Source organism: Girardinichthys multiradiatus, chromosome 5 (genome assembly GCF_021462225.1).
Source record: "Girardinichthys multiradiatus isolate DD_20200921_A chromosome 5, DD_fGirMul_XY1, whole genome shotgun sequence".
Classification (NCBI taxonomy): domain Eukaryota; kingdom Metazoa; phylum Chordata; class Actinopteri; order Cyprinodontiformes; family Goodeidae; genus Girardinichthys; species Girardinichthys multiradiatus.
In genome coordinates this window covers 7,194,316-7,210,822 of record NC_061798.1, presented here as the reverse complement: position 1 = coordinate 7,210,822, position 16,507 = coordinate 7,194,316, and the positions used below count along the sequence as shown (strand labels likewise).

Here is a 16,507-nt window from a genome sequence, read left to right as displayed (position 1 = left end):
ATATATTCTCAACTCACCAAATAAAAGGGTTTAGTTTAGGTGCTTGACTCCCTGCATCAATAAAGTGTTAAGACAGCCTTTCATGGACAAATGTGCAGTGGGTGTGTAGACATAAAGGGTCTTTTAAAAGTATTCATGCCCTTTGAACATTACATCAAAGCCTAAAACTACAATGTATTCTATTAGGATTTTCAATACATGATAGACCAACACAAAGTAGCACCTTTCTGCACTACCTCTTGCTGCAGGATTCACACAGTTTTAATGCACCGCATCTTTCAAAAAATTCTAAGAATCCTTGTCAGAAGAAGAACTTCTGTAACACAGGAAATCAGGATGACTGACACAAACAAGGTGAATGTATGGGTTGATTGTGCTGCACACAGACCAGAGCAGCAGGTGACTCCTTAATGTAATGAGGTGCAAGCATATAGGTTATGATGTTGATTAGAGACTTGGCAATGAACATGTAAACCATGAATGATGAATGCTCACACACCACAATATAGCTTAGGTTGCATTACATCTTGTATAATCTGCCACAGGCTAATCCTCCAGTGCTCCTGATCCATGAATCAGGGCACAGGGGAAGACAAACACCTGCTGACAGGAACAAATGTCCTCTCTGCAGTTGTGATTGTTTGCACCATGGATGGTTGGTGTTGAACGTGCTGTCTTTTTGACTGCAGAAGGGTTGTGGGTTTGTGGGAGAACCATGTGCACCACTATCATGGTTCTCTCCACTTTGGCCTTTTTGCTGCGCCAACACCTCTTCAACCGAGGCAAAACGTAAGTTGCTGCTGTTGTTTTTTCCTCCATCCATGATCTTTAACGTAGTTGATGCTTTATCTGATATTCTGCACACACAACATGCCTGCAAACTGGAATTTGCATCTTTGTCTAATTTACAAAGTCAAGACAAAGGAAGGTTTGGAATGCTAAGAAAATTGAATCTCTCTCTGTGCTGATGCAGATTAAACACATTCAAATGAGGCATTGAGCATGCATTTAGAGGAAAATGTACCTATATTTATAGAAATCACAACCAGGGCAAAACACATGCAATCCTCAAACCTTAGTGCTATATGTAATACATGGTTAATGGGAAATATTTCCCTTTTACTGAAAGCTGATAATAAATATGGAAACCTGAAAACAACACATAATAAGAAACAAACAAACAGACAAACAAAAGAAATCAAATTGCGAATCACCTGTTTGACTAAAAGGAAACAGGTCTATATTTATAAAGCATAAAGCATATTCATACAAACCAATGCAGCTCAAGGTATTTTACTGTCAAAATGTGTGCATTAAAATTAATATCAAGCTGCCCATTTAGTAAAGCAAGAGAAATAAAAAAAATAGTTTTTTTATTCAGAATGCAAAAATAATATTTGAGAGCTGAATCCTCTGGTGTGGACAAGTTGCATTATTTCCTGGGGCATTCTTTCTTCATTGCACCTTTTTGTTGTTCTGATTCCTGGGCAATTTCTCTCTGTTTCCTTGATCTTGCTTCCACCCCCCACGAAAGACCCTGCTTCTTAAAGCTTGTGTTTTATAAGATGTAGCCAAGTTTTTCACATCACTGGGGGTGAGCCATCCTGCCATAGCATTTTAACCCAGTTTAGCATGTGTAAGGATTCCTTGAGGAATTATGTATATTTTACTCATCCACAGTGATTTACACCTGAAACATTGAGCTAAGACCATGTGTAATGCATTATTAGTGGCAATGGTTGTATTGCTGTGTATATGATGAATGTGTGTTCTCAGCATTTGAGACAAAAAAATTTTTTTTCTTAAATAAACCTTGTTATTCTCTGGCATTTCTAAGGGAAAACAATTTGTATTTTAAGGTGGAAAGCATTTGACTTGTCTGTTCAGTGTGTATATAACATTCTATCCAGTTTGAAAACAGAGAAACTGAAAGCTTTAGGTCATGTATTTGTACTATAATATGGTTTAACTTTCATCAAGCGATCTGTTGGGCCCTTGCTTTTTAGAACCCGTTGCTTCAGATGTGACCCTCAGGTGGTCTTAGCTGGAGATCCATGTTTATGTCAGAGCATGATGAGTTAACTGCATGAGTCATTTTCTAAGAGTTTGTCTTACGTCACATACTCAGTAAACCCCCCACTCCCCACCTCCTGGGCAGTGTTTAACCTTGGATCTTTAGCTCATTACATCTTTGGAGCAACAAAGCAATTATGGGTGGTAAAAAACACCCCAGTTTAGGACTTTAATTGGATCCAAGATGACTGTGTGTTGTGAAACCAGCCTTGATTTCTGTGAAATGATTTGGATTTTCTAAGTTATTAAGCCTCATAGTGTGTGTTTTGTCTTGGAGAACATGATGCTATTCTTAGCCTACTAGAAGGTGGCAAATACTGAATACAAATGTTTTTTTTTTTTTGCCTGGAGCTGCAGTAGGAATTGCAGACTCAGATTGCTAATGTTGGGTTCACATGTTCATTGGCTTTCAGTGCCAGGCACTGCACTGCAAAACACATTGATAGTTGCCTTGTTGACGCGTTGTTCTGCTCTATTTAACATATAAGAAGAACAACATAATGTCTTTTATCATACTCACTCTGTTTTGTGTTGTTAGATATGAGAAATTCAATAAAGCAATAATTAACTCAAAAATGACAATGATCTAAAATGAAATCAATTATTCAAACCAGAGAAATCATTAATGCTTCAGAGAGAAATGTGCATCTAGGGGTTCTTGTTTGTAATTACATGTTTCATAATTAATCTAGAAATTCCCAGAATCAGATTTGTATTTTTGGCAAGAATGTTGAGGAGTAAAGTTTGTAGATTTTCTCATCATTTTCAAAGGTTTTATCTGGTGGGAAAATGATTGCACCCTTGGGAATGAACTACTACTTTTAGATATGTGAGGTGATTTCCCCTTTAAATCTGAAGTGGTTTAGCCCAAAACCTATTTGTGCCCTGGTTTAATCAGTCAGCAAACACCATCACCTTGAAAAACTGATTGGTCAGGCTGTTTATGTGTGAATGTGTGATAGGTTCATTTGAATTTCTTTCTGTATTATACTCTTATATAAACACAAACTGTTTGGTGTTTTGTAATGACCCTAATGAAGGCCACAAGCTGAAACACACTGGTCTGTTAAAAAAAGTTGTTTTCCTGTATTTGAAGTGTTGATGGAGTCTTCACCTCACCACATCATTGTCCCTCTACGTGCAACTTGAGAGTTGGGGAGGTTGCGCCAGAAACCTTTGGATCTCTGCAAACTCATTTTGCTCATGAACGGAAAATGTACGACAGCCAACATTTCTTTGTCCAGAGATTATCCTCAGTATGTTTCTTTGTTTTCTTTGAAGAAAATACCTGTCATTTCTGTGCCTTAAGAGTTAACCTCCAGGTTAAATAATTGTTTTCTTTGTTTCTTAAGTCCATTCTTAGTGGGTGGGATTTGTCTTGAGTCCCAGGAAATGCAATCCAGGCTAAATTTCAGAATAAAAGTTCTGTTTACCTCAAACAATGATTCTCAGGACATAAATGCACAACACATCAAGCAACACAACAATAGTTATCTGTCACTGTAGCCACCTTGAGGGAGAATTAGAAAAAATCAACATGCTACTGAAAACCAATGCCACATCCTGCAAACTGTAGGGATGTTTTACATCTCTTATACAGCTATCAGCTTGGTGGACATTTCATGTTGTCTTTTTAACCAGGTTTACCCCTTCATCTTCTTCTGTTTTTAAGCTTCCCAAAAAATCTGGATGGAAAAGAGGCACCTGCAGTGCAGAGCCAAGATCGTAATAAATGAAACTTCGTCACCAGGTAACACATTAATACAGATATCTCGATGATCCCTTGAATATTTAAGTAGTGCACTCTGTGTTAGGGTACTTGTCTAAGCAGCACTGAGTTGTAAGGCTGCTAGTCATCTAGGGACACAACTTGGTTATTATTGTGACTTTGCACACTGCAGGGTTCCTAAGCTGTCCAGAAAAGTCAGGAAAATGTGACATTTTATTTAAATAATTTTACTGGATAAAAATTGAAAAGCAAATAGGGCTTTGAAAAATATTTGTATTTCCATATTTTATTTCATATCCTGTTGAATAAAGAGAACTATTAATGTATGTGTAGCCATTAATAAGCTATTTTTTTATTATCAGGCTCAAAACTTTATCAAAATCTATTTAAAGGGTAAATTCTCTTTGTCAGGGAGCATTTATTGTATATATTTGTTCTCAGACTCACAATATTAACACGTCAGTTGGAAACGCAACGATTATGTTGGGTCTAGTTAACTAAAGTATCAGAATTTAACCTTTTTACTAATCATGCTAATAAATCTGAACCATTGATTAAATTAATAAAAATGGAATTGTGAGGGGAATTGAAAAGGAATATTCAGATTATCATTGGCTAATTAGAGATTCAACTTTTTTAAGAGTATCTATCCATGTGTCTCTTTATCTGGAAGCTAATCATTGTGTGCACAATTTATATTCTAAATACCTGTCTCCAACAGGAAAAATCCTGAAATGCTGATCCAGTGCCAGGAACTTTACCCTAAGATTAGTTCCTGGCACTGGAATCATAATGTCTTCTCTGGTGCTTCTCTGCGTTTTCAGACATCAACCTATCATTCTTATCCATCTGACTCTTTTTTTCTCTTTGCACTAACTACTACACAAACTTTTGCACATTTTGATGTTATCAGGAGTAGAAGGAAATTACTATACATGGCATGTTGTCATAACCAAAGGTATATGTATATGTATGGAGTCTTGTAGGGCTGAACCAATTAATCAGATAAATTGTGATTATTTGATTATGAAATAATCGTCAACTAATTTAGTTATCGAATAATTGTTAACTGGAGTATACAGACTCTAAAACATGCCATTTGCTGAAAGAACAACCCACTCAGAGCACTAATTAAGCTAAAATTGTACAAAAAATAAATACATGTATGTAAGATGAAAAACCTTCTTTGTCAGTAAATATGCTCTATTCAGAATTCCTCAAGTGGCATAGCTTTAGCTTGACCTGGTTCAAAAAAAATATCCAATCAAGCACCTTTTGCTATCCAATTATTAATCAAAAAAAAAGTCAAAATATTAATCGATCAGCCAAAACATCGTTAGTTGCAGCTCTAGAGTTTTGACATGAATGGTGTTTTGGAACCATACACGTATGCAGGAGGAAGACTATGGTGCCAAACCCTCAGACTAAGAGGGTTTATAAACAACAACATGAACACACTGTGGTCTGCATTTAATATGACAAGAATTCAGTTGCTTTACATTTTTCTTTCCCAGTGCTGTCAATACAAACTTATTTAGACTGTCTGTTATGTACTGGGTAGGTAATCATGCAGAAAATCAATCAATGCTGCACTTTCTGTCTCTAAGCAGTAAACCATTTGCACTCAGAACAAAGACAATGATTATTTCTGCTAATGCTTACTTATTCGTTATTTAGAAGGTTGAGCCTCAAATACTATTTTACCTTAGGAACTACTCAAAGTACCTGAATTAGTTACTTCAGAGCTCAGGACTCAAAGGCAAACAAACCAAGAAAAACATTTGCTTAAAATATTAAAAAACAGGGTTTCATCTTTACTCAGTCCAACACTTCCATCCATCCATTTCTATACCCGTTTCTTCCGTACAAGGTCATGGGGGAGCAGGTGCCTATCTCCAGTGGTCTATGAGCGAGAACAACCATGCACACACCCATTCACACCTAAGGGCAGTTTGTTGAGACCAATTAACCTAATAGTCATGTTTTTGGATTGTGGGAGGAAGCTGGAGTACCCGGAGAGAACCCACGCATGCACTGGGAGAACATGCAAACTCCATGCAGAAAACCCCCCGGCCAGGAGTCAAGCCAAGGACCTTCTTGCTGCAAGGAGACAGTGCTACCAACTGCGCCACCGTGCAGCCCAGCCCAACACTTGTCACACTAAAATGTGTGACAAGAAACAAAGACAACCTGAGTAAAAACAAACAGCATTTTCTTTTATTAAGCGAGCAAAGCTTTCCAAACTGACCTGGCAACCTAGCTGGAGCATTTTTAGCCAACTGGTCTTTGCAGAATTGTTTTAATCAACCACACTGAAGGGTTTTCAAACATGTGCCTAATTAAACTCATACCATGGCAGCTCAATAGAATTTATGTCTGGACTTTGACTAGGCTACAAAAAAATATTTATTTTTATTTCTTTGAGTCACTCAGAGGGAATCTCTGTTGAGCTTTGGGTCATTGTGCTGCTGCATGACTGTATGCTTGAGCCTAAGGTTACAAATTGGTGGTGGGACATTCTTCTTAAGGATTTTTTGTCATTATGTTGTTGTTTTTCTGAAATGCAACTCAAGATTTCCCTGAGCCATAACAGGAGGAGCACTATCCAAAAAGAAACCCTTTTGTATCTTCAGTCCCTGGAATGTTTGCCAAATGTAAGACGAGTCGTTGTGTCGTTTTTGGCAGCAGTAGTTTTGGCCTTGGATGTTTCCCATGGATGCCATTTTGCCCAGACTCTTTCTTGTTGTTGAATTATAAACACTGATCTTAGCTGAGGTAAGTCAGGCCTGCAGTGCTAATGATGTTCTGTGTTTTTGTGACCTCCCCGGAAGATTCACCAATGTTCCATGTTTCTGCATTTATGGATAATGACTTTCACTGTGGTCTACTGGAGTCCCAAAGCCCTCGAAATGGTCTTGTAACCATTTCCATGCTGATAGATGTGATGACTTTATTTGTCATCGGTTTTTACCTAATTTCCTTACTAATTGACTGGCTTACCTGCATCGAACAACTTTCTGCATTCCGTGGAGAAAGCGTCCATGGAGATGGGGAAAGCAAGGTGGTGTTTTGGTCTGGATTAAAACTCCAGCTTCCTCCCACTGTCCAAAAACATGTCTGTCAGGTTAACTGGTCTCTCTAATTTGCCCTTGAAGGGGTGTGTGCATTGTTGTTTGTCCTGTGTGGCTCTGTGCTGCCCTCAGAAGGACTGATGACTTGTCCAAGGTATACCCCGCCTTTCGCCCTTAGACCTCTGGAGATAGACACCAGCTCCCCAGTGACCCTATATGAAAAAGCGGGTATAGAAAATGGATGCATGGACTTTAATACTTCACAGGAGTTGGGTTTTTGTTCCTGACAGAGACGTGGCTTTAAACTGGTGATTTTCTGAACTTCTCTCTTTGGATTACGGCTTCTTCAGTTCCCACTGGACTTCAGGTAAAGGTGGAGGAGTTGCTGTAGTGTTCAGATCCTGTTTTTCTCATCAGCAGCTTCCAGTTGAGAAGCTTTTCCAGCCTTTCCACTTCCAAGACTTTTCAAACTTGATCCGTTCTTTTAATTTAACTCAGTTAGTGAGTTGTCCCACACATGATAAAGGACACATCTTGGACTTGGGTTTTAACTTATGATTTCATGATTTTTCAAGATTTGCAGGTTTTTGAGTTTTATTTTGGATCTTGCTCATGATCGTTTATGTTCTCCAGGTGGTGCTTTATTAGTTATTTTCTTAAGTTTAGTTTCTTACTTAGTCTTGTATTTTGTTCACGGCGCTTTGTAGTTTATGTTCTGTTACTTCTGTAAGATTTCCTTTGGTTAGATTGTATCATTGCATCTCTGTTCAGTTCATTCATGTTTTAGGTACCACTCCCTGCCACAGTCAGCCCATAATTAGCTGCATTCAGTCCACCTGCTCCATGTCTATCAGTCTCCCTGTTTTCACCTGTGTCATCCTCCATTTATACACATCTGTTCTGTTTAGTGCCTAGCCTGTCCAGGACTGTGCCACGTCATGCCATGTGAAGCTGTCACCTTGTCAACGCACAGGCTGCATTGCAGTTTTCAGCTGCTTTTACAGACTCTGAGCTTCCCTCTCTGGAGTGTCACAAGGACTGGGATGTTGATCAGCTCCTGGATTATTTCAACGCTTGTCTGTTTGGGTATTTTGGAACTTATTGCTCCTTTTAATTCGAAACTGCTAAGCATCTACATACCCGTGGCTCAATGAAAACACGTGTGCGCTTAGATGCACTTGTTGGAGTGCCAAGAGAAGGTGGATAAAGGACAGGCTTCATATTTATTTTATTTATTTGACTATCAGCCTGCTCTTAATTCTTTTTTCTCCATTTTGAATCCTTGTGATTCCTCTTGCCTGACTCATTCTGTTTCACTTTGTGAAAGGTTTTTAACATTTTTATTAATAAAGTCTGTGCTGTCAGGTTTTTACCTTGACCTTGCATCCTTGACCCTGCTATCCCTCCTGTATCCTCAGCTTATATAGATATAATCCAAAAGCTGTGGCTTTCATATTGTCCTGGTGACAGTATTACTCCCAGATTGTTGATGTAAAGGTTTTTAACCCTGTAGGTCCCTGAATTAAAAACTTTGTGAAGATCTATCTTTCTTTAGGTTGTGTACCAGCTGCTTTTAGGTGTCTTTCAGTCCACCCTTTTCTTAAAAAGAACAATTTGTTTTTTCCAAATTTATACTGATATTCAAATTGCCTTTTTTTTTCTAAACTTTTAGAGATGGGTTTTAATTAGCTACAAGAGCACCTGCAGATCATGAGAAGTTTTGGTAAGGGTTTAAGTCTTGTCAACAATTAAACTGCACTTCTCAAGGTGTGCAATGACCTACCTTTTAACTACTGATTCTCGTGATTCAGATGTTTCAATTCTTCTTAATCTTACTGCTGCTTTTGACACAGATCATTACATTTTATTTTCAAGGCTAGAGCAGTCTGTTGGTATTAAAGACACAGCCAAAGAATGGTTTGAGTCATATTTATCCAATGGAAGGTTCTCTGCCCAACTGGGTCAGTTGTCTTAATCTGTAGCTTCTCTTAAATAAGGGGTACCTGTCACATTCTGGGCTTGAGGCTGACCAAAGTGCAGACAAGAGCTGGGCAGCAGCATGTTGAAAGGATGGCTTTGTTTTTATTCAAAAGGTTCTTCCAAAAATGTAGCATAAATTGTAGCAGCACTTGACATGAGTAGAGCTGAAAACCTACATAAACTCTGAGCAAGAGCATAGCACAAACTGAACATCAACATGGTGAGAACAGGGTAGTGAATGGAAGGAACCAGTAAAACACAATAACACAAAACCAACTAATATACTGAGGGATAACAAATGGGCAGGTAATCAAAGAAACAGGGAACAGGTGTGACAAGGAAGCAGGAAGGCAGAGGGAGCAGGTGAAACTAATACATAAATTAAAACATGGCGAAGTAACTGATTGATAATAAAGAGACACAGACCTAAGCAAACCTATAGACAAAGATAAATAACCAAATAGGGCATAAGAAAACTAGAATAATCATGAACTAGTAAACAAGAGGAGTGCAAAGTGAACAAATACCTAACCATAGACACAACACAAAGATATTAAATGAAAAATTAAACTAAAGAATAAAAGGAATACAGGGAGACTAGAATAATACAAGGACAAGAGAACTAGAATAATAACAAATATAATAATAATCACAATCATAAGAAAACCATAATAGAAAAGCAACCTCTAAAGGAAACTAGGAGCTAGGGGAAAGTAAACAACAAAACACTAGGAGTAAGAGAACTATACAAACGTGATACAAAAACCAAAATAGAAACATCTAGACAAAAATAAACCATCACAAGAAACCACAAAGTCCATAATGTCACACCCTGACAGTACCTCAAGGCTCCATTTTGTATCCTCTTTGTACCTGCTCCCTCTGGGGTCCAATTGTCAGAAATACAATTTGTCATTCCATTTCTATGCTGTTGACATCCAGGTTTATCTTCCATTAGAATTTAAGAGGATCCCAAAAATTACAGTCTTTTTTATTTTATTTTATTTAAATAAAGCTCCTTTCATGCTCTCAAATCTGCCAAAGCAGAGGTCATGTTATTTGGTAAATCTGACCTGCTGAAAGGATACAGTAGTGCTGTTGGGTCACTTGACTATTCTGGCTGTGTCTGTTAGGAATCTTGGGGTGATCCTTGATCCTTTAAACTTGCTTTTAAATTCAATAAACAGGTCAGCGTAGTAGTCCAGTCTAACTTCTATTATCTGAGGCCTATTAGTAAAGTCAAAGATGATCTTCCCCATGATGCCCTTCAAAGGGTTAAATATGTTTTTATCGCTTCTAGAGTGGACTACTGCAACTCTCTCTATTGTGGGATTGACCAGTTTCTTCCTCGCCACCTTCAGCTGGTCCAACATTCAGCTGCCTGTCTGCTAACGGGGACACAACGACATGAACATATCACCCAGATTTTGTATTCCCTCCACTAGCTGCCTGTTTCTTTTCAATATTTTGCTTTTAGTTTTTAAATCTCTAGATGGTCTGGCACCTCCTTACATTAAAGAGCTTTTAGATCTACACATCCCCAGTAGATCTCTAAGATCTGAAGACCAGAAGCTCTTAGTTGTTCACAGGACATGGCTTGTGACCAGGGGAGGCAAAGTTTTTTTTACAGCCACAGCACCTATAAGCTCTGGGACAGTCTTCCTCTCTCTGTGAGGTCTGCTTGAACTTTAGATGATTTTAAATCTCCTTTAAAAAAAACTAATCTTTTCAAAATGCCTTTTAATTCTAAAGAACACAGCCATTAGGCCAGTCTTTGTTTCTTCAACACCTTTTATTGCTGTTTTTAATACTTATATTCTCAGCCTTTTTATTTTATTACTTATTGCTATTATTATCTTACCTTTAGCTTCTATTTTTTTATTCAACTGTACAGCAGTTTGGTTGCTTTTTGGTTTGAGATATATATCAAAAATTATCTTCACTGAGAGCAAAGTGAGTCAAATTCCTTGTTTGTCTGTACAAACTTGACAATATAGCTGATTCTGATTTGTATTATTATGTCTGGGTGTTGCAAGTAAAACTGAACGCAGCTTCTAATAAGTAGGGCAATTTTCACATCACACCAGGTTAGTTTGGATAGCTTTTTTACATTTTTATAAATGAAGTCATAATTGAATGAAAATTGCCTTTTGTATTAGAAGTTATCTTTGTGTGATTATTGATAAAAAGCAAATGCCTGTACGTAACACTGAATGGCCCTCTTTTAGTAGCAAAACAGATTTTTGTGATTGCCTTTGTAACACCAATTAATAAGTAAATTAAGATTTGATAATTATCTAATAAAACTGTCTCACAACAGTGATCATGCACAGCATGCTGTGGTTACAACCAATGAAGGAGAACTCAGGCCTACTACTTACAAACTATTTGTGTAAGTGGCAACCAATATGTTAACTGACAAATGTTTCTTAAATATCATGAAGTATATCAGAGTTTACAGATGGGAATGAAAAATTTTAGAATACAACCAACAGCAACCTCTGGTGATGGTAATTATAATTTAGAGAATGTTTTGTCTAAAAACAAATGTCCACATCACTGCATGTGATAATAGATTAATTAGTTGCTAATTTATTGCACCTTCTATCCACTCTGACTCAGTGTTTGGTTTAAAAAGCAAACAGTTATAATGACATGGCCAATATTCCCGAAGGAAAACAGGCTCAGAATGTTGTTTCTAAAGTAGTTAGAGGTGTGTATGTTTTTAATGCACAGCTACAGATTGTTAAAACCAGTGGCAGTTAAAATGCAACAGATTGGACGATTATTGCATGTAGCCTATTAAATGTGTGCTGTGATACACTGTCAAAGTAAAACAGAAAAAATGAAGACAGATCTAATGTAAATACTATTTTTATGTTCAAACATATCTAAATGCTAAGCAATATCTGTTGGAATATTCTAAACACTTCAGGGATATATGCTGAATATAACAAAGCAACAAAATGCTTTTCCCTTTCCTGAAAGTTTATCTGTCCATTAGAAAAATTATTAAGAAATAATATCCTAATATCAGTAATGTCATGCACTCAAGAGAATAAAATTTACATTTTGTTCCATTGCTGCCTGTGATATGTAAAGACAGCAGAGGCGAAGATTATCTGTCTGCTTTTCCACTATGTCACAGTTACCACTAACTTTTAGAGGGTTGTAAAGTACTCAACCTGAGTCACACAAACAGCACTAATCCTTGGAATCAGATGCATTTTGCCCTAACACAGAGATCTAAGAATTCAACGGGTTGTTAGAGAACATTAGTGAACAAACATCATGAAGACCAATGAACACAGCAGAGAGATCAGGAAGAGTGCCGTGGAGAGGTTCTAAGTAGGAGAAGGCTATAAAGCAATAATCCAAGTTTTGAACATTTCACAGAGCTCTGTTCAATCCATCATGTAAAAATGGAGGGATTGTGGTTCAACTGCAAACCAACCAAGACATGACAATCCGACTACAAGGACCAGGATAGTAGACCATTAATCATAGAAGCAGTGAAGAGCCCATTGTAACCTATTTGTAATTATGGAGAAGCTGCAGAGATCCACAGCTCAAATAGCAGAATTTGCTGACAGGACAACTAATATTTGTTCAGCCTAAAAGTCTAGCCTTTATAGTAGGGTTTGCTAGTATAGTACATGTTGCAGTTTGTCACAAATCATGTAGGGGACAAATAGTGTTTTTCCGCAAAAAGAACTCTCGCTCTTGAACCAATTCACGTACCTTTGAACTTTGGTGTTTTGTCAAGCACCAATGCGTATTTCCACTAGTTATGCGAACCACAGCATGGTAGCGAGATAGCTGAGCTTGCTGAACTGTGGGTAATGTTACTTCTAATGTAAAAACAGAGCATCCATAAACTACTAAACGATCTTATGGAACATGGTGCACTGATTAGATGAAACAACAATGAAACTTTCTGGATTCATGCAAAACACTGCACTTCACCTGCATACTGACTCATGGTTGTGGCTGCATCATGCTCTGGGCATGATTTTCTTCAGCTGAGATAGAGAAGCTGGTCAGATGGAGTTTTACTATTCACAGGTAGACGTTGTTTACTATTAAACCAAAGGCAAGTAACACCACTGGGTTTTCATTAGTGGTATCAGAGAAAAGAGCGCTGAATACAAAGGCAAAGTATACTTCTTCCATTTATATTTATAAACCTCTTTCCACTTCACAGTTATACTCTGCTGTTTGTTGGTCTATTTGCATAATCCCATGAAATGCATTATTTGATTATAACATGACAACATGTGAAAAGCTTCAGGGAGGATGAATATGATTGCAACTGAAGACAGCTACATGGTATATTCAATGTCTCTGAAATAAAAATTGCTGCCGTGCCTTACTATTTCCGAGCTGACCATAGTATCTAGTCTTTGCTAAATATCTTGTGTGTTTTAGGTGAGGTCTGGTTAAGTGCATCTTTGAGCCTGTTCAATATTTTATTAGCCAAACTGAAAGTTAGTCCTGTTTACTCAGAATTGGGTGTGCTGTGATCAAAAACAGCCAGGAAAAAAAATCACTCTGCAACATTTGTCTGTAAATGATGAAATTCATCATTTGGCTCTTTCCATCCCTCCACCCACCCCGGCACCCTCTCTTTCTCTCTCTGCTCACAGAGCTGGGTTTTAAATGCAGGCTGTCCTCAGGTCTGTGGGAATATAACAGGTGAGTTGATAATATATGGGATATTTGAGATATGGGAAATCTGAAGAGTACTTCTGCTTTGCCAAGAGTGTTTGCAAATAATGTATTTTTTATGTAAATGTGGTGGGGCAGTGTCAGTCTGATTTATCCTCTTCTGTTTCTCAGAAAGCTTCTCTACAACAATGCTCTGTGCCCTAAAAGTGGAACCATCTGAGCCACAGCAGCTTTCACGCCCTGCCAACAAGCTGATCTGGAGAGAAGACAATCAATCTCCTCTATTAAACCTTCTTTTTAAAATCAGGGAAGGGAAAGCCATCTTGGTCGTGCGGACATCCTTACTTAACTCTCCTAAGAAGTACAATGCAGAAATAAACAAGTGTTTGTGTGATGCCCATTCACGGGCTGCTGCGTCTTCATTTGAAGGGAAATCCACTCCCCCGCTCTCTGCAGCTCTAAAGCATGATGCTTGGATTGTTATGTTGTGTCACTGGAGATTTATCCCTTTACATTGTTTCTCATGCACATCCAATAATGACAAAATTGTGTACAGTAACAATTGAGTTCCTATGCAGTTAATGCTGTTTTCCATTTCTTTTGAGCTGAGTCACCTTCCATCTATTTTCGGCCTCAATAAACAAATGACTCCAAGGTTATGCTGGGTTTCATTTTAATACAATTTTCTTGTAATGATCTGCAGAGTTATTTTGTAGAGAAAGGGAAACTTTCCCTGGGACAGAACCATGACTGGGTATCGTGCTTCTTCCCTATTAGCAGATCTGTTATCATGTATCTCTCTTTTTCATCTGGACAGCTGTGTATCAAAACTCGACTTGCAGGAGGCAGGAAAATAATGAGCATGATGTGTTCCCAGGACCATTGGCTCTGCCAGGCATGCACTCTGCTTGTGTAATCAAGGCGTTGGAGGACACAAATATCTGCCGATAGCAGCAGCACTCTCACGTCTCGCTGCTGTCTCCAGCCCCGATCAGCCTGTCTGACTCAAATTACTAGGTGAGAGCGGGGTTTCTATGCGCTCTGCAAAGCAGAGCAGCTCGGGTAATAACACTCTGGCAGACCATGGGAGTTAATCTAATGACGGGGGACAGAGCTATGGTTCCTAATGGCCACAGAGAGATGCAGAAAGAGAGGGCACTGATTGTCACTCTAATACACAGTCCTCTTGTCTCTGTGCTGCAGATTTGATCATCTCTGTGGTAGACTTTGAGATCAAGGATGGGAAAAAAGGGTAACAGAAACACCAAGAGACCAGACATGAAAAAAGCTGCTAACAGTTAGGTTGTTTACTGCACTGGAAAGATGTTGTGCATTTAGACATCAACAGCCTGCCCTTTTTTTAGGTTATCTATCATGCATCTTACAATAGTCGCCTGCAGGCATTGTTTGTTGCAAGTATGCATGTTCTTGTACAAGAAAAAAATCATATTCCAGTGTTATTATTTAGAACCACACTGAAAATACAGTTGAAACAGATATTTACATAGATTGTATGCACAGAGATGTAATTTTCTTTTTCTTTACTGTCTGACATTAATTGAAACTAAACTTTTTTTTCTTAACTTTTTTTCAAATTCAAATGTTTACATAAAGGTCGGTAGGATTTTGTGATGATGGTTATTATGACCAAACACTCATTTTGGTTTAATCAGACTACAGGACATGTCTCCAAAATTACTGTTTTTGTCTTTGACTGCATTTGCTAGCTGAAGAGAATGCATGTCATTTTAAAGGTGGAAAAAGCTTAGAAATGATTTATCATGAGATGTTTTTTGGGTTGCAGTTGTTGCATTCTCAAATTCAGTGTCATGTCAACAGAAGGAAAATGACTCAATGAATTTTTAGTTACACACGTGGACAAAGTTGTTGGTACCCCTCGGTTAATGAAAGAAAAACCCACAATAGTCACAGAAATAACTTGAATCTGACAAAGGTAATAATGAATAAAAATTCTTTGAAAATGAACAAATAAAAGTCAGACATTGATTTTCAAACATGCTCCAACAGGATTATTTAAAAAAATAAACTCATGAAACAGACCTGGACAAAAAGGATGGTACCCCTGAAAATAATGTAACCAAAGATGTGTTAAATCAAGGTGTCCATTAATTAGCATCACAGGTGTCTACATTCTTGTAATCAGTCAGTGGGCCTATATATTGGGCTACAGGTAGTCACTGTGCTGTTTGGTGACATGGTACCAACTCAACATGGACCAGAGGAAGCAAAGGAAAGAGTTGTCTCAGGAGATTAGAAAAAAATTATAGACAAGCCTGTTAAAAGTAAAGGTTATAAGACCATCTCCAAGCAGCTTCATGTTCCTGTGACTACAGTTGCACATATTATTCAGAAATTTAAGATCCATGTTGCTGTAGCCAACCTCCCTGGACGTGGCCGCAGGAGGAAAACTGATGACAACACAAAGAGATGGATAATACAAACGGTAAGAAAAGAGCCCAGAAAAACTTCTAAAGAGATTAAAGGTGAACTTCAAGCTCAAGGAACATCAGTGTCAGATCGCACCATCCAACACTGTTTGAGGCTAAGTGGACTTAATGGGAGATGACCAAAGAGACCATTGTTGAAAACAAATCATGAAAAAGCCAGACTGTAATTTGCCAAACTACATGTTGACAAGCCACAAAGCTTCTGGGAGAATGTCAGGTGGACAGATAAGACAAAAAGTAAACTTTTTGGCAAGGCACATCATCTCTATTTTTGCAGACAGAAAAATGAAGCAATGAAGAAAAGAACACTGTCCCTACTGTGAAACACAGAGGAGGCTCTGTTATGTTCTGGGGCTGCTTTGCTGCATCTGGCACAGGGTGCCTTGAATCTTTGCAGGTATAATGAAATCTCAAGACTATCAAAGGATTCTAGAGAGAAATGTGCTGCCCAGTGTCAGAAAGCTTGGTCTCAGTTGCAGGTCATGGATCTTGCAACAGGATAATGACCCAAAACACAC

General features: G+C 38.1%; 1 long non-coding RNA gene across 1 annotated transcript; it reads left to right on the top strand.

Annotated features, from left to right (window-relative positions):
- Nucleotides 1-593: 593 nt before the first annotated feature.
- LOC124868096 lies at nucleotides 594-14,175 on the top strand. Its single transcript, XR_007038239.1, has 4 exons — nucleotides 594-789; nucleotides 3,746-3,823; nucleotides 13,500-13,548; nucleotides 13,693-14,175. It is a non-coding gene; the product is annotated as an uncharacterized LOC124868096 (long non-coding RNA).
- The last annotated feature ends 2,332 nt before the right edge of the window (nucleotides 14,176-16,507 follow it).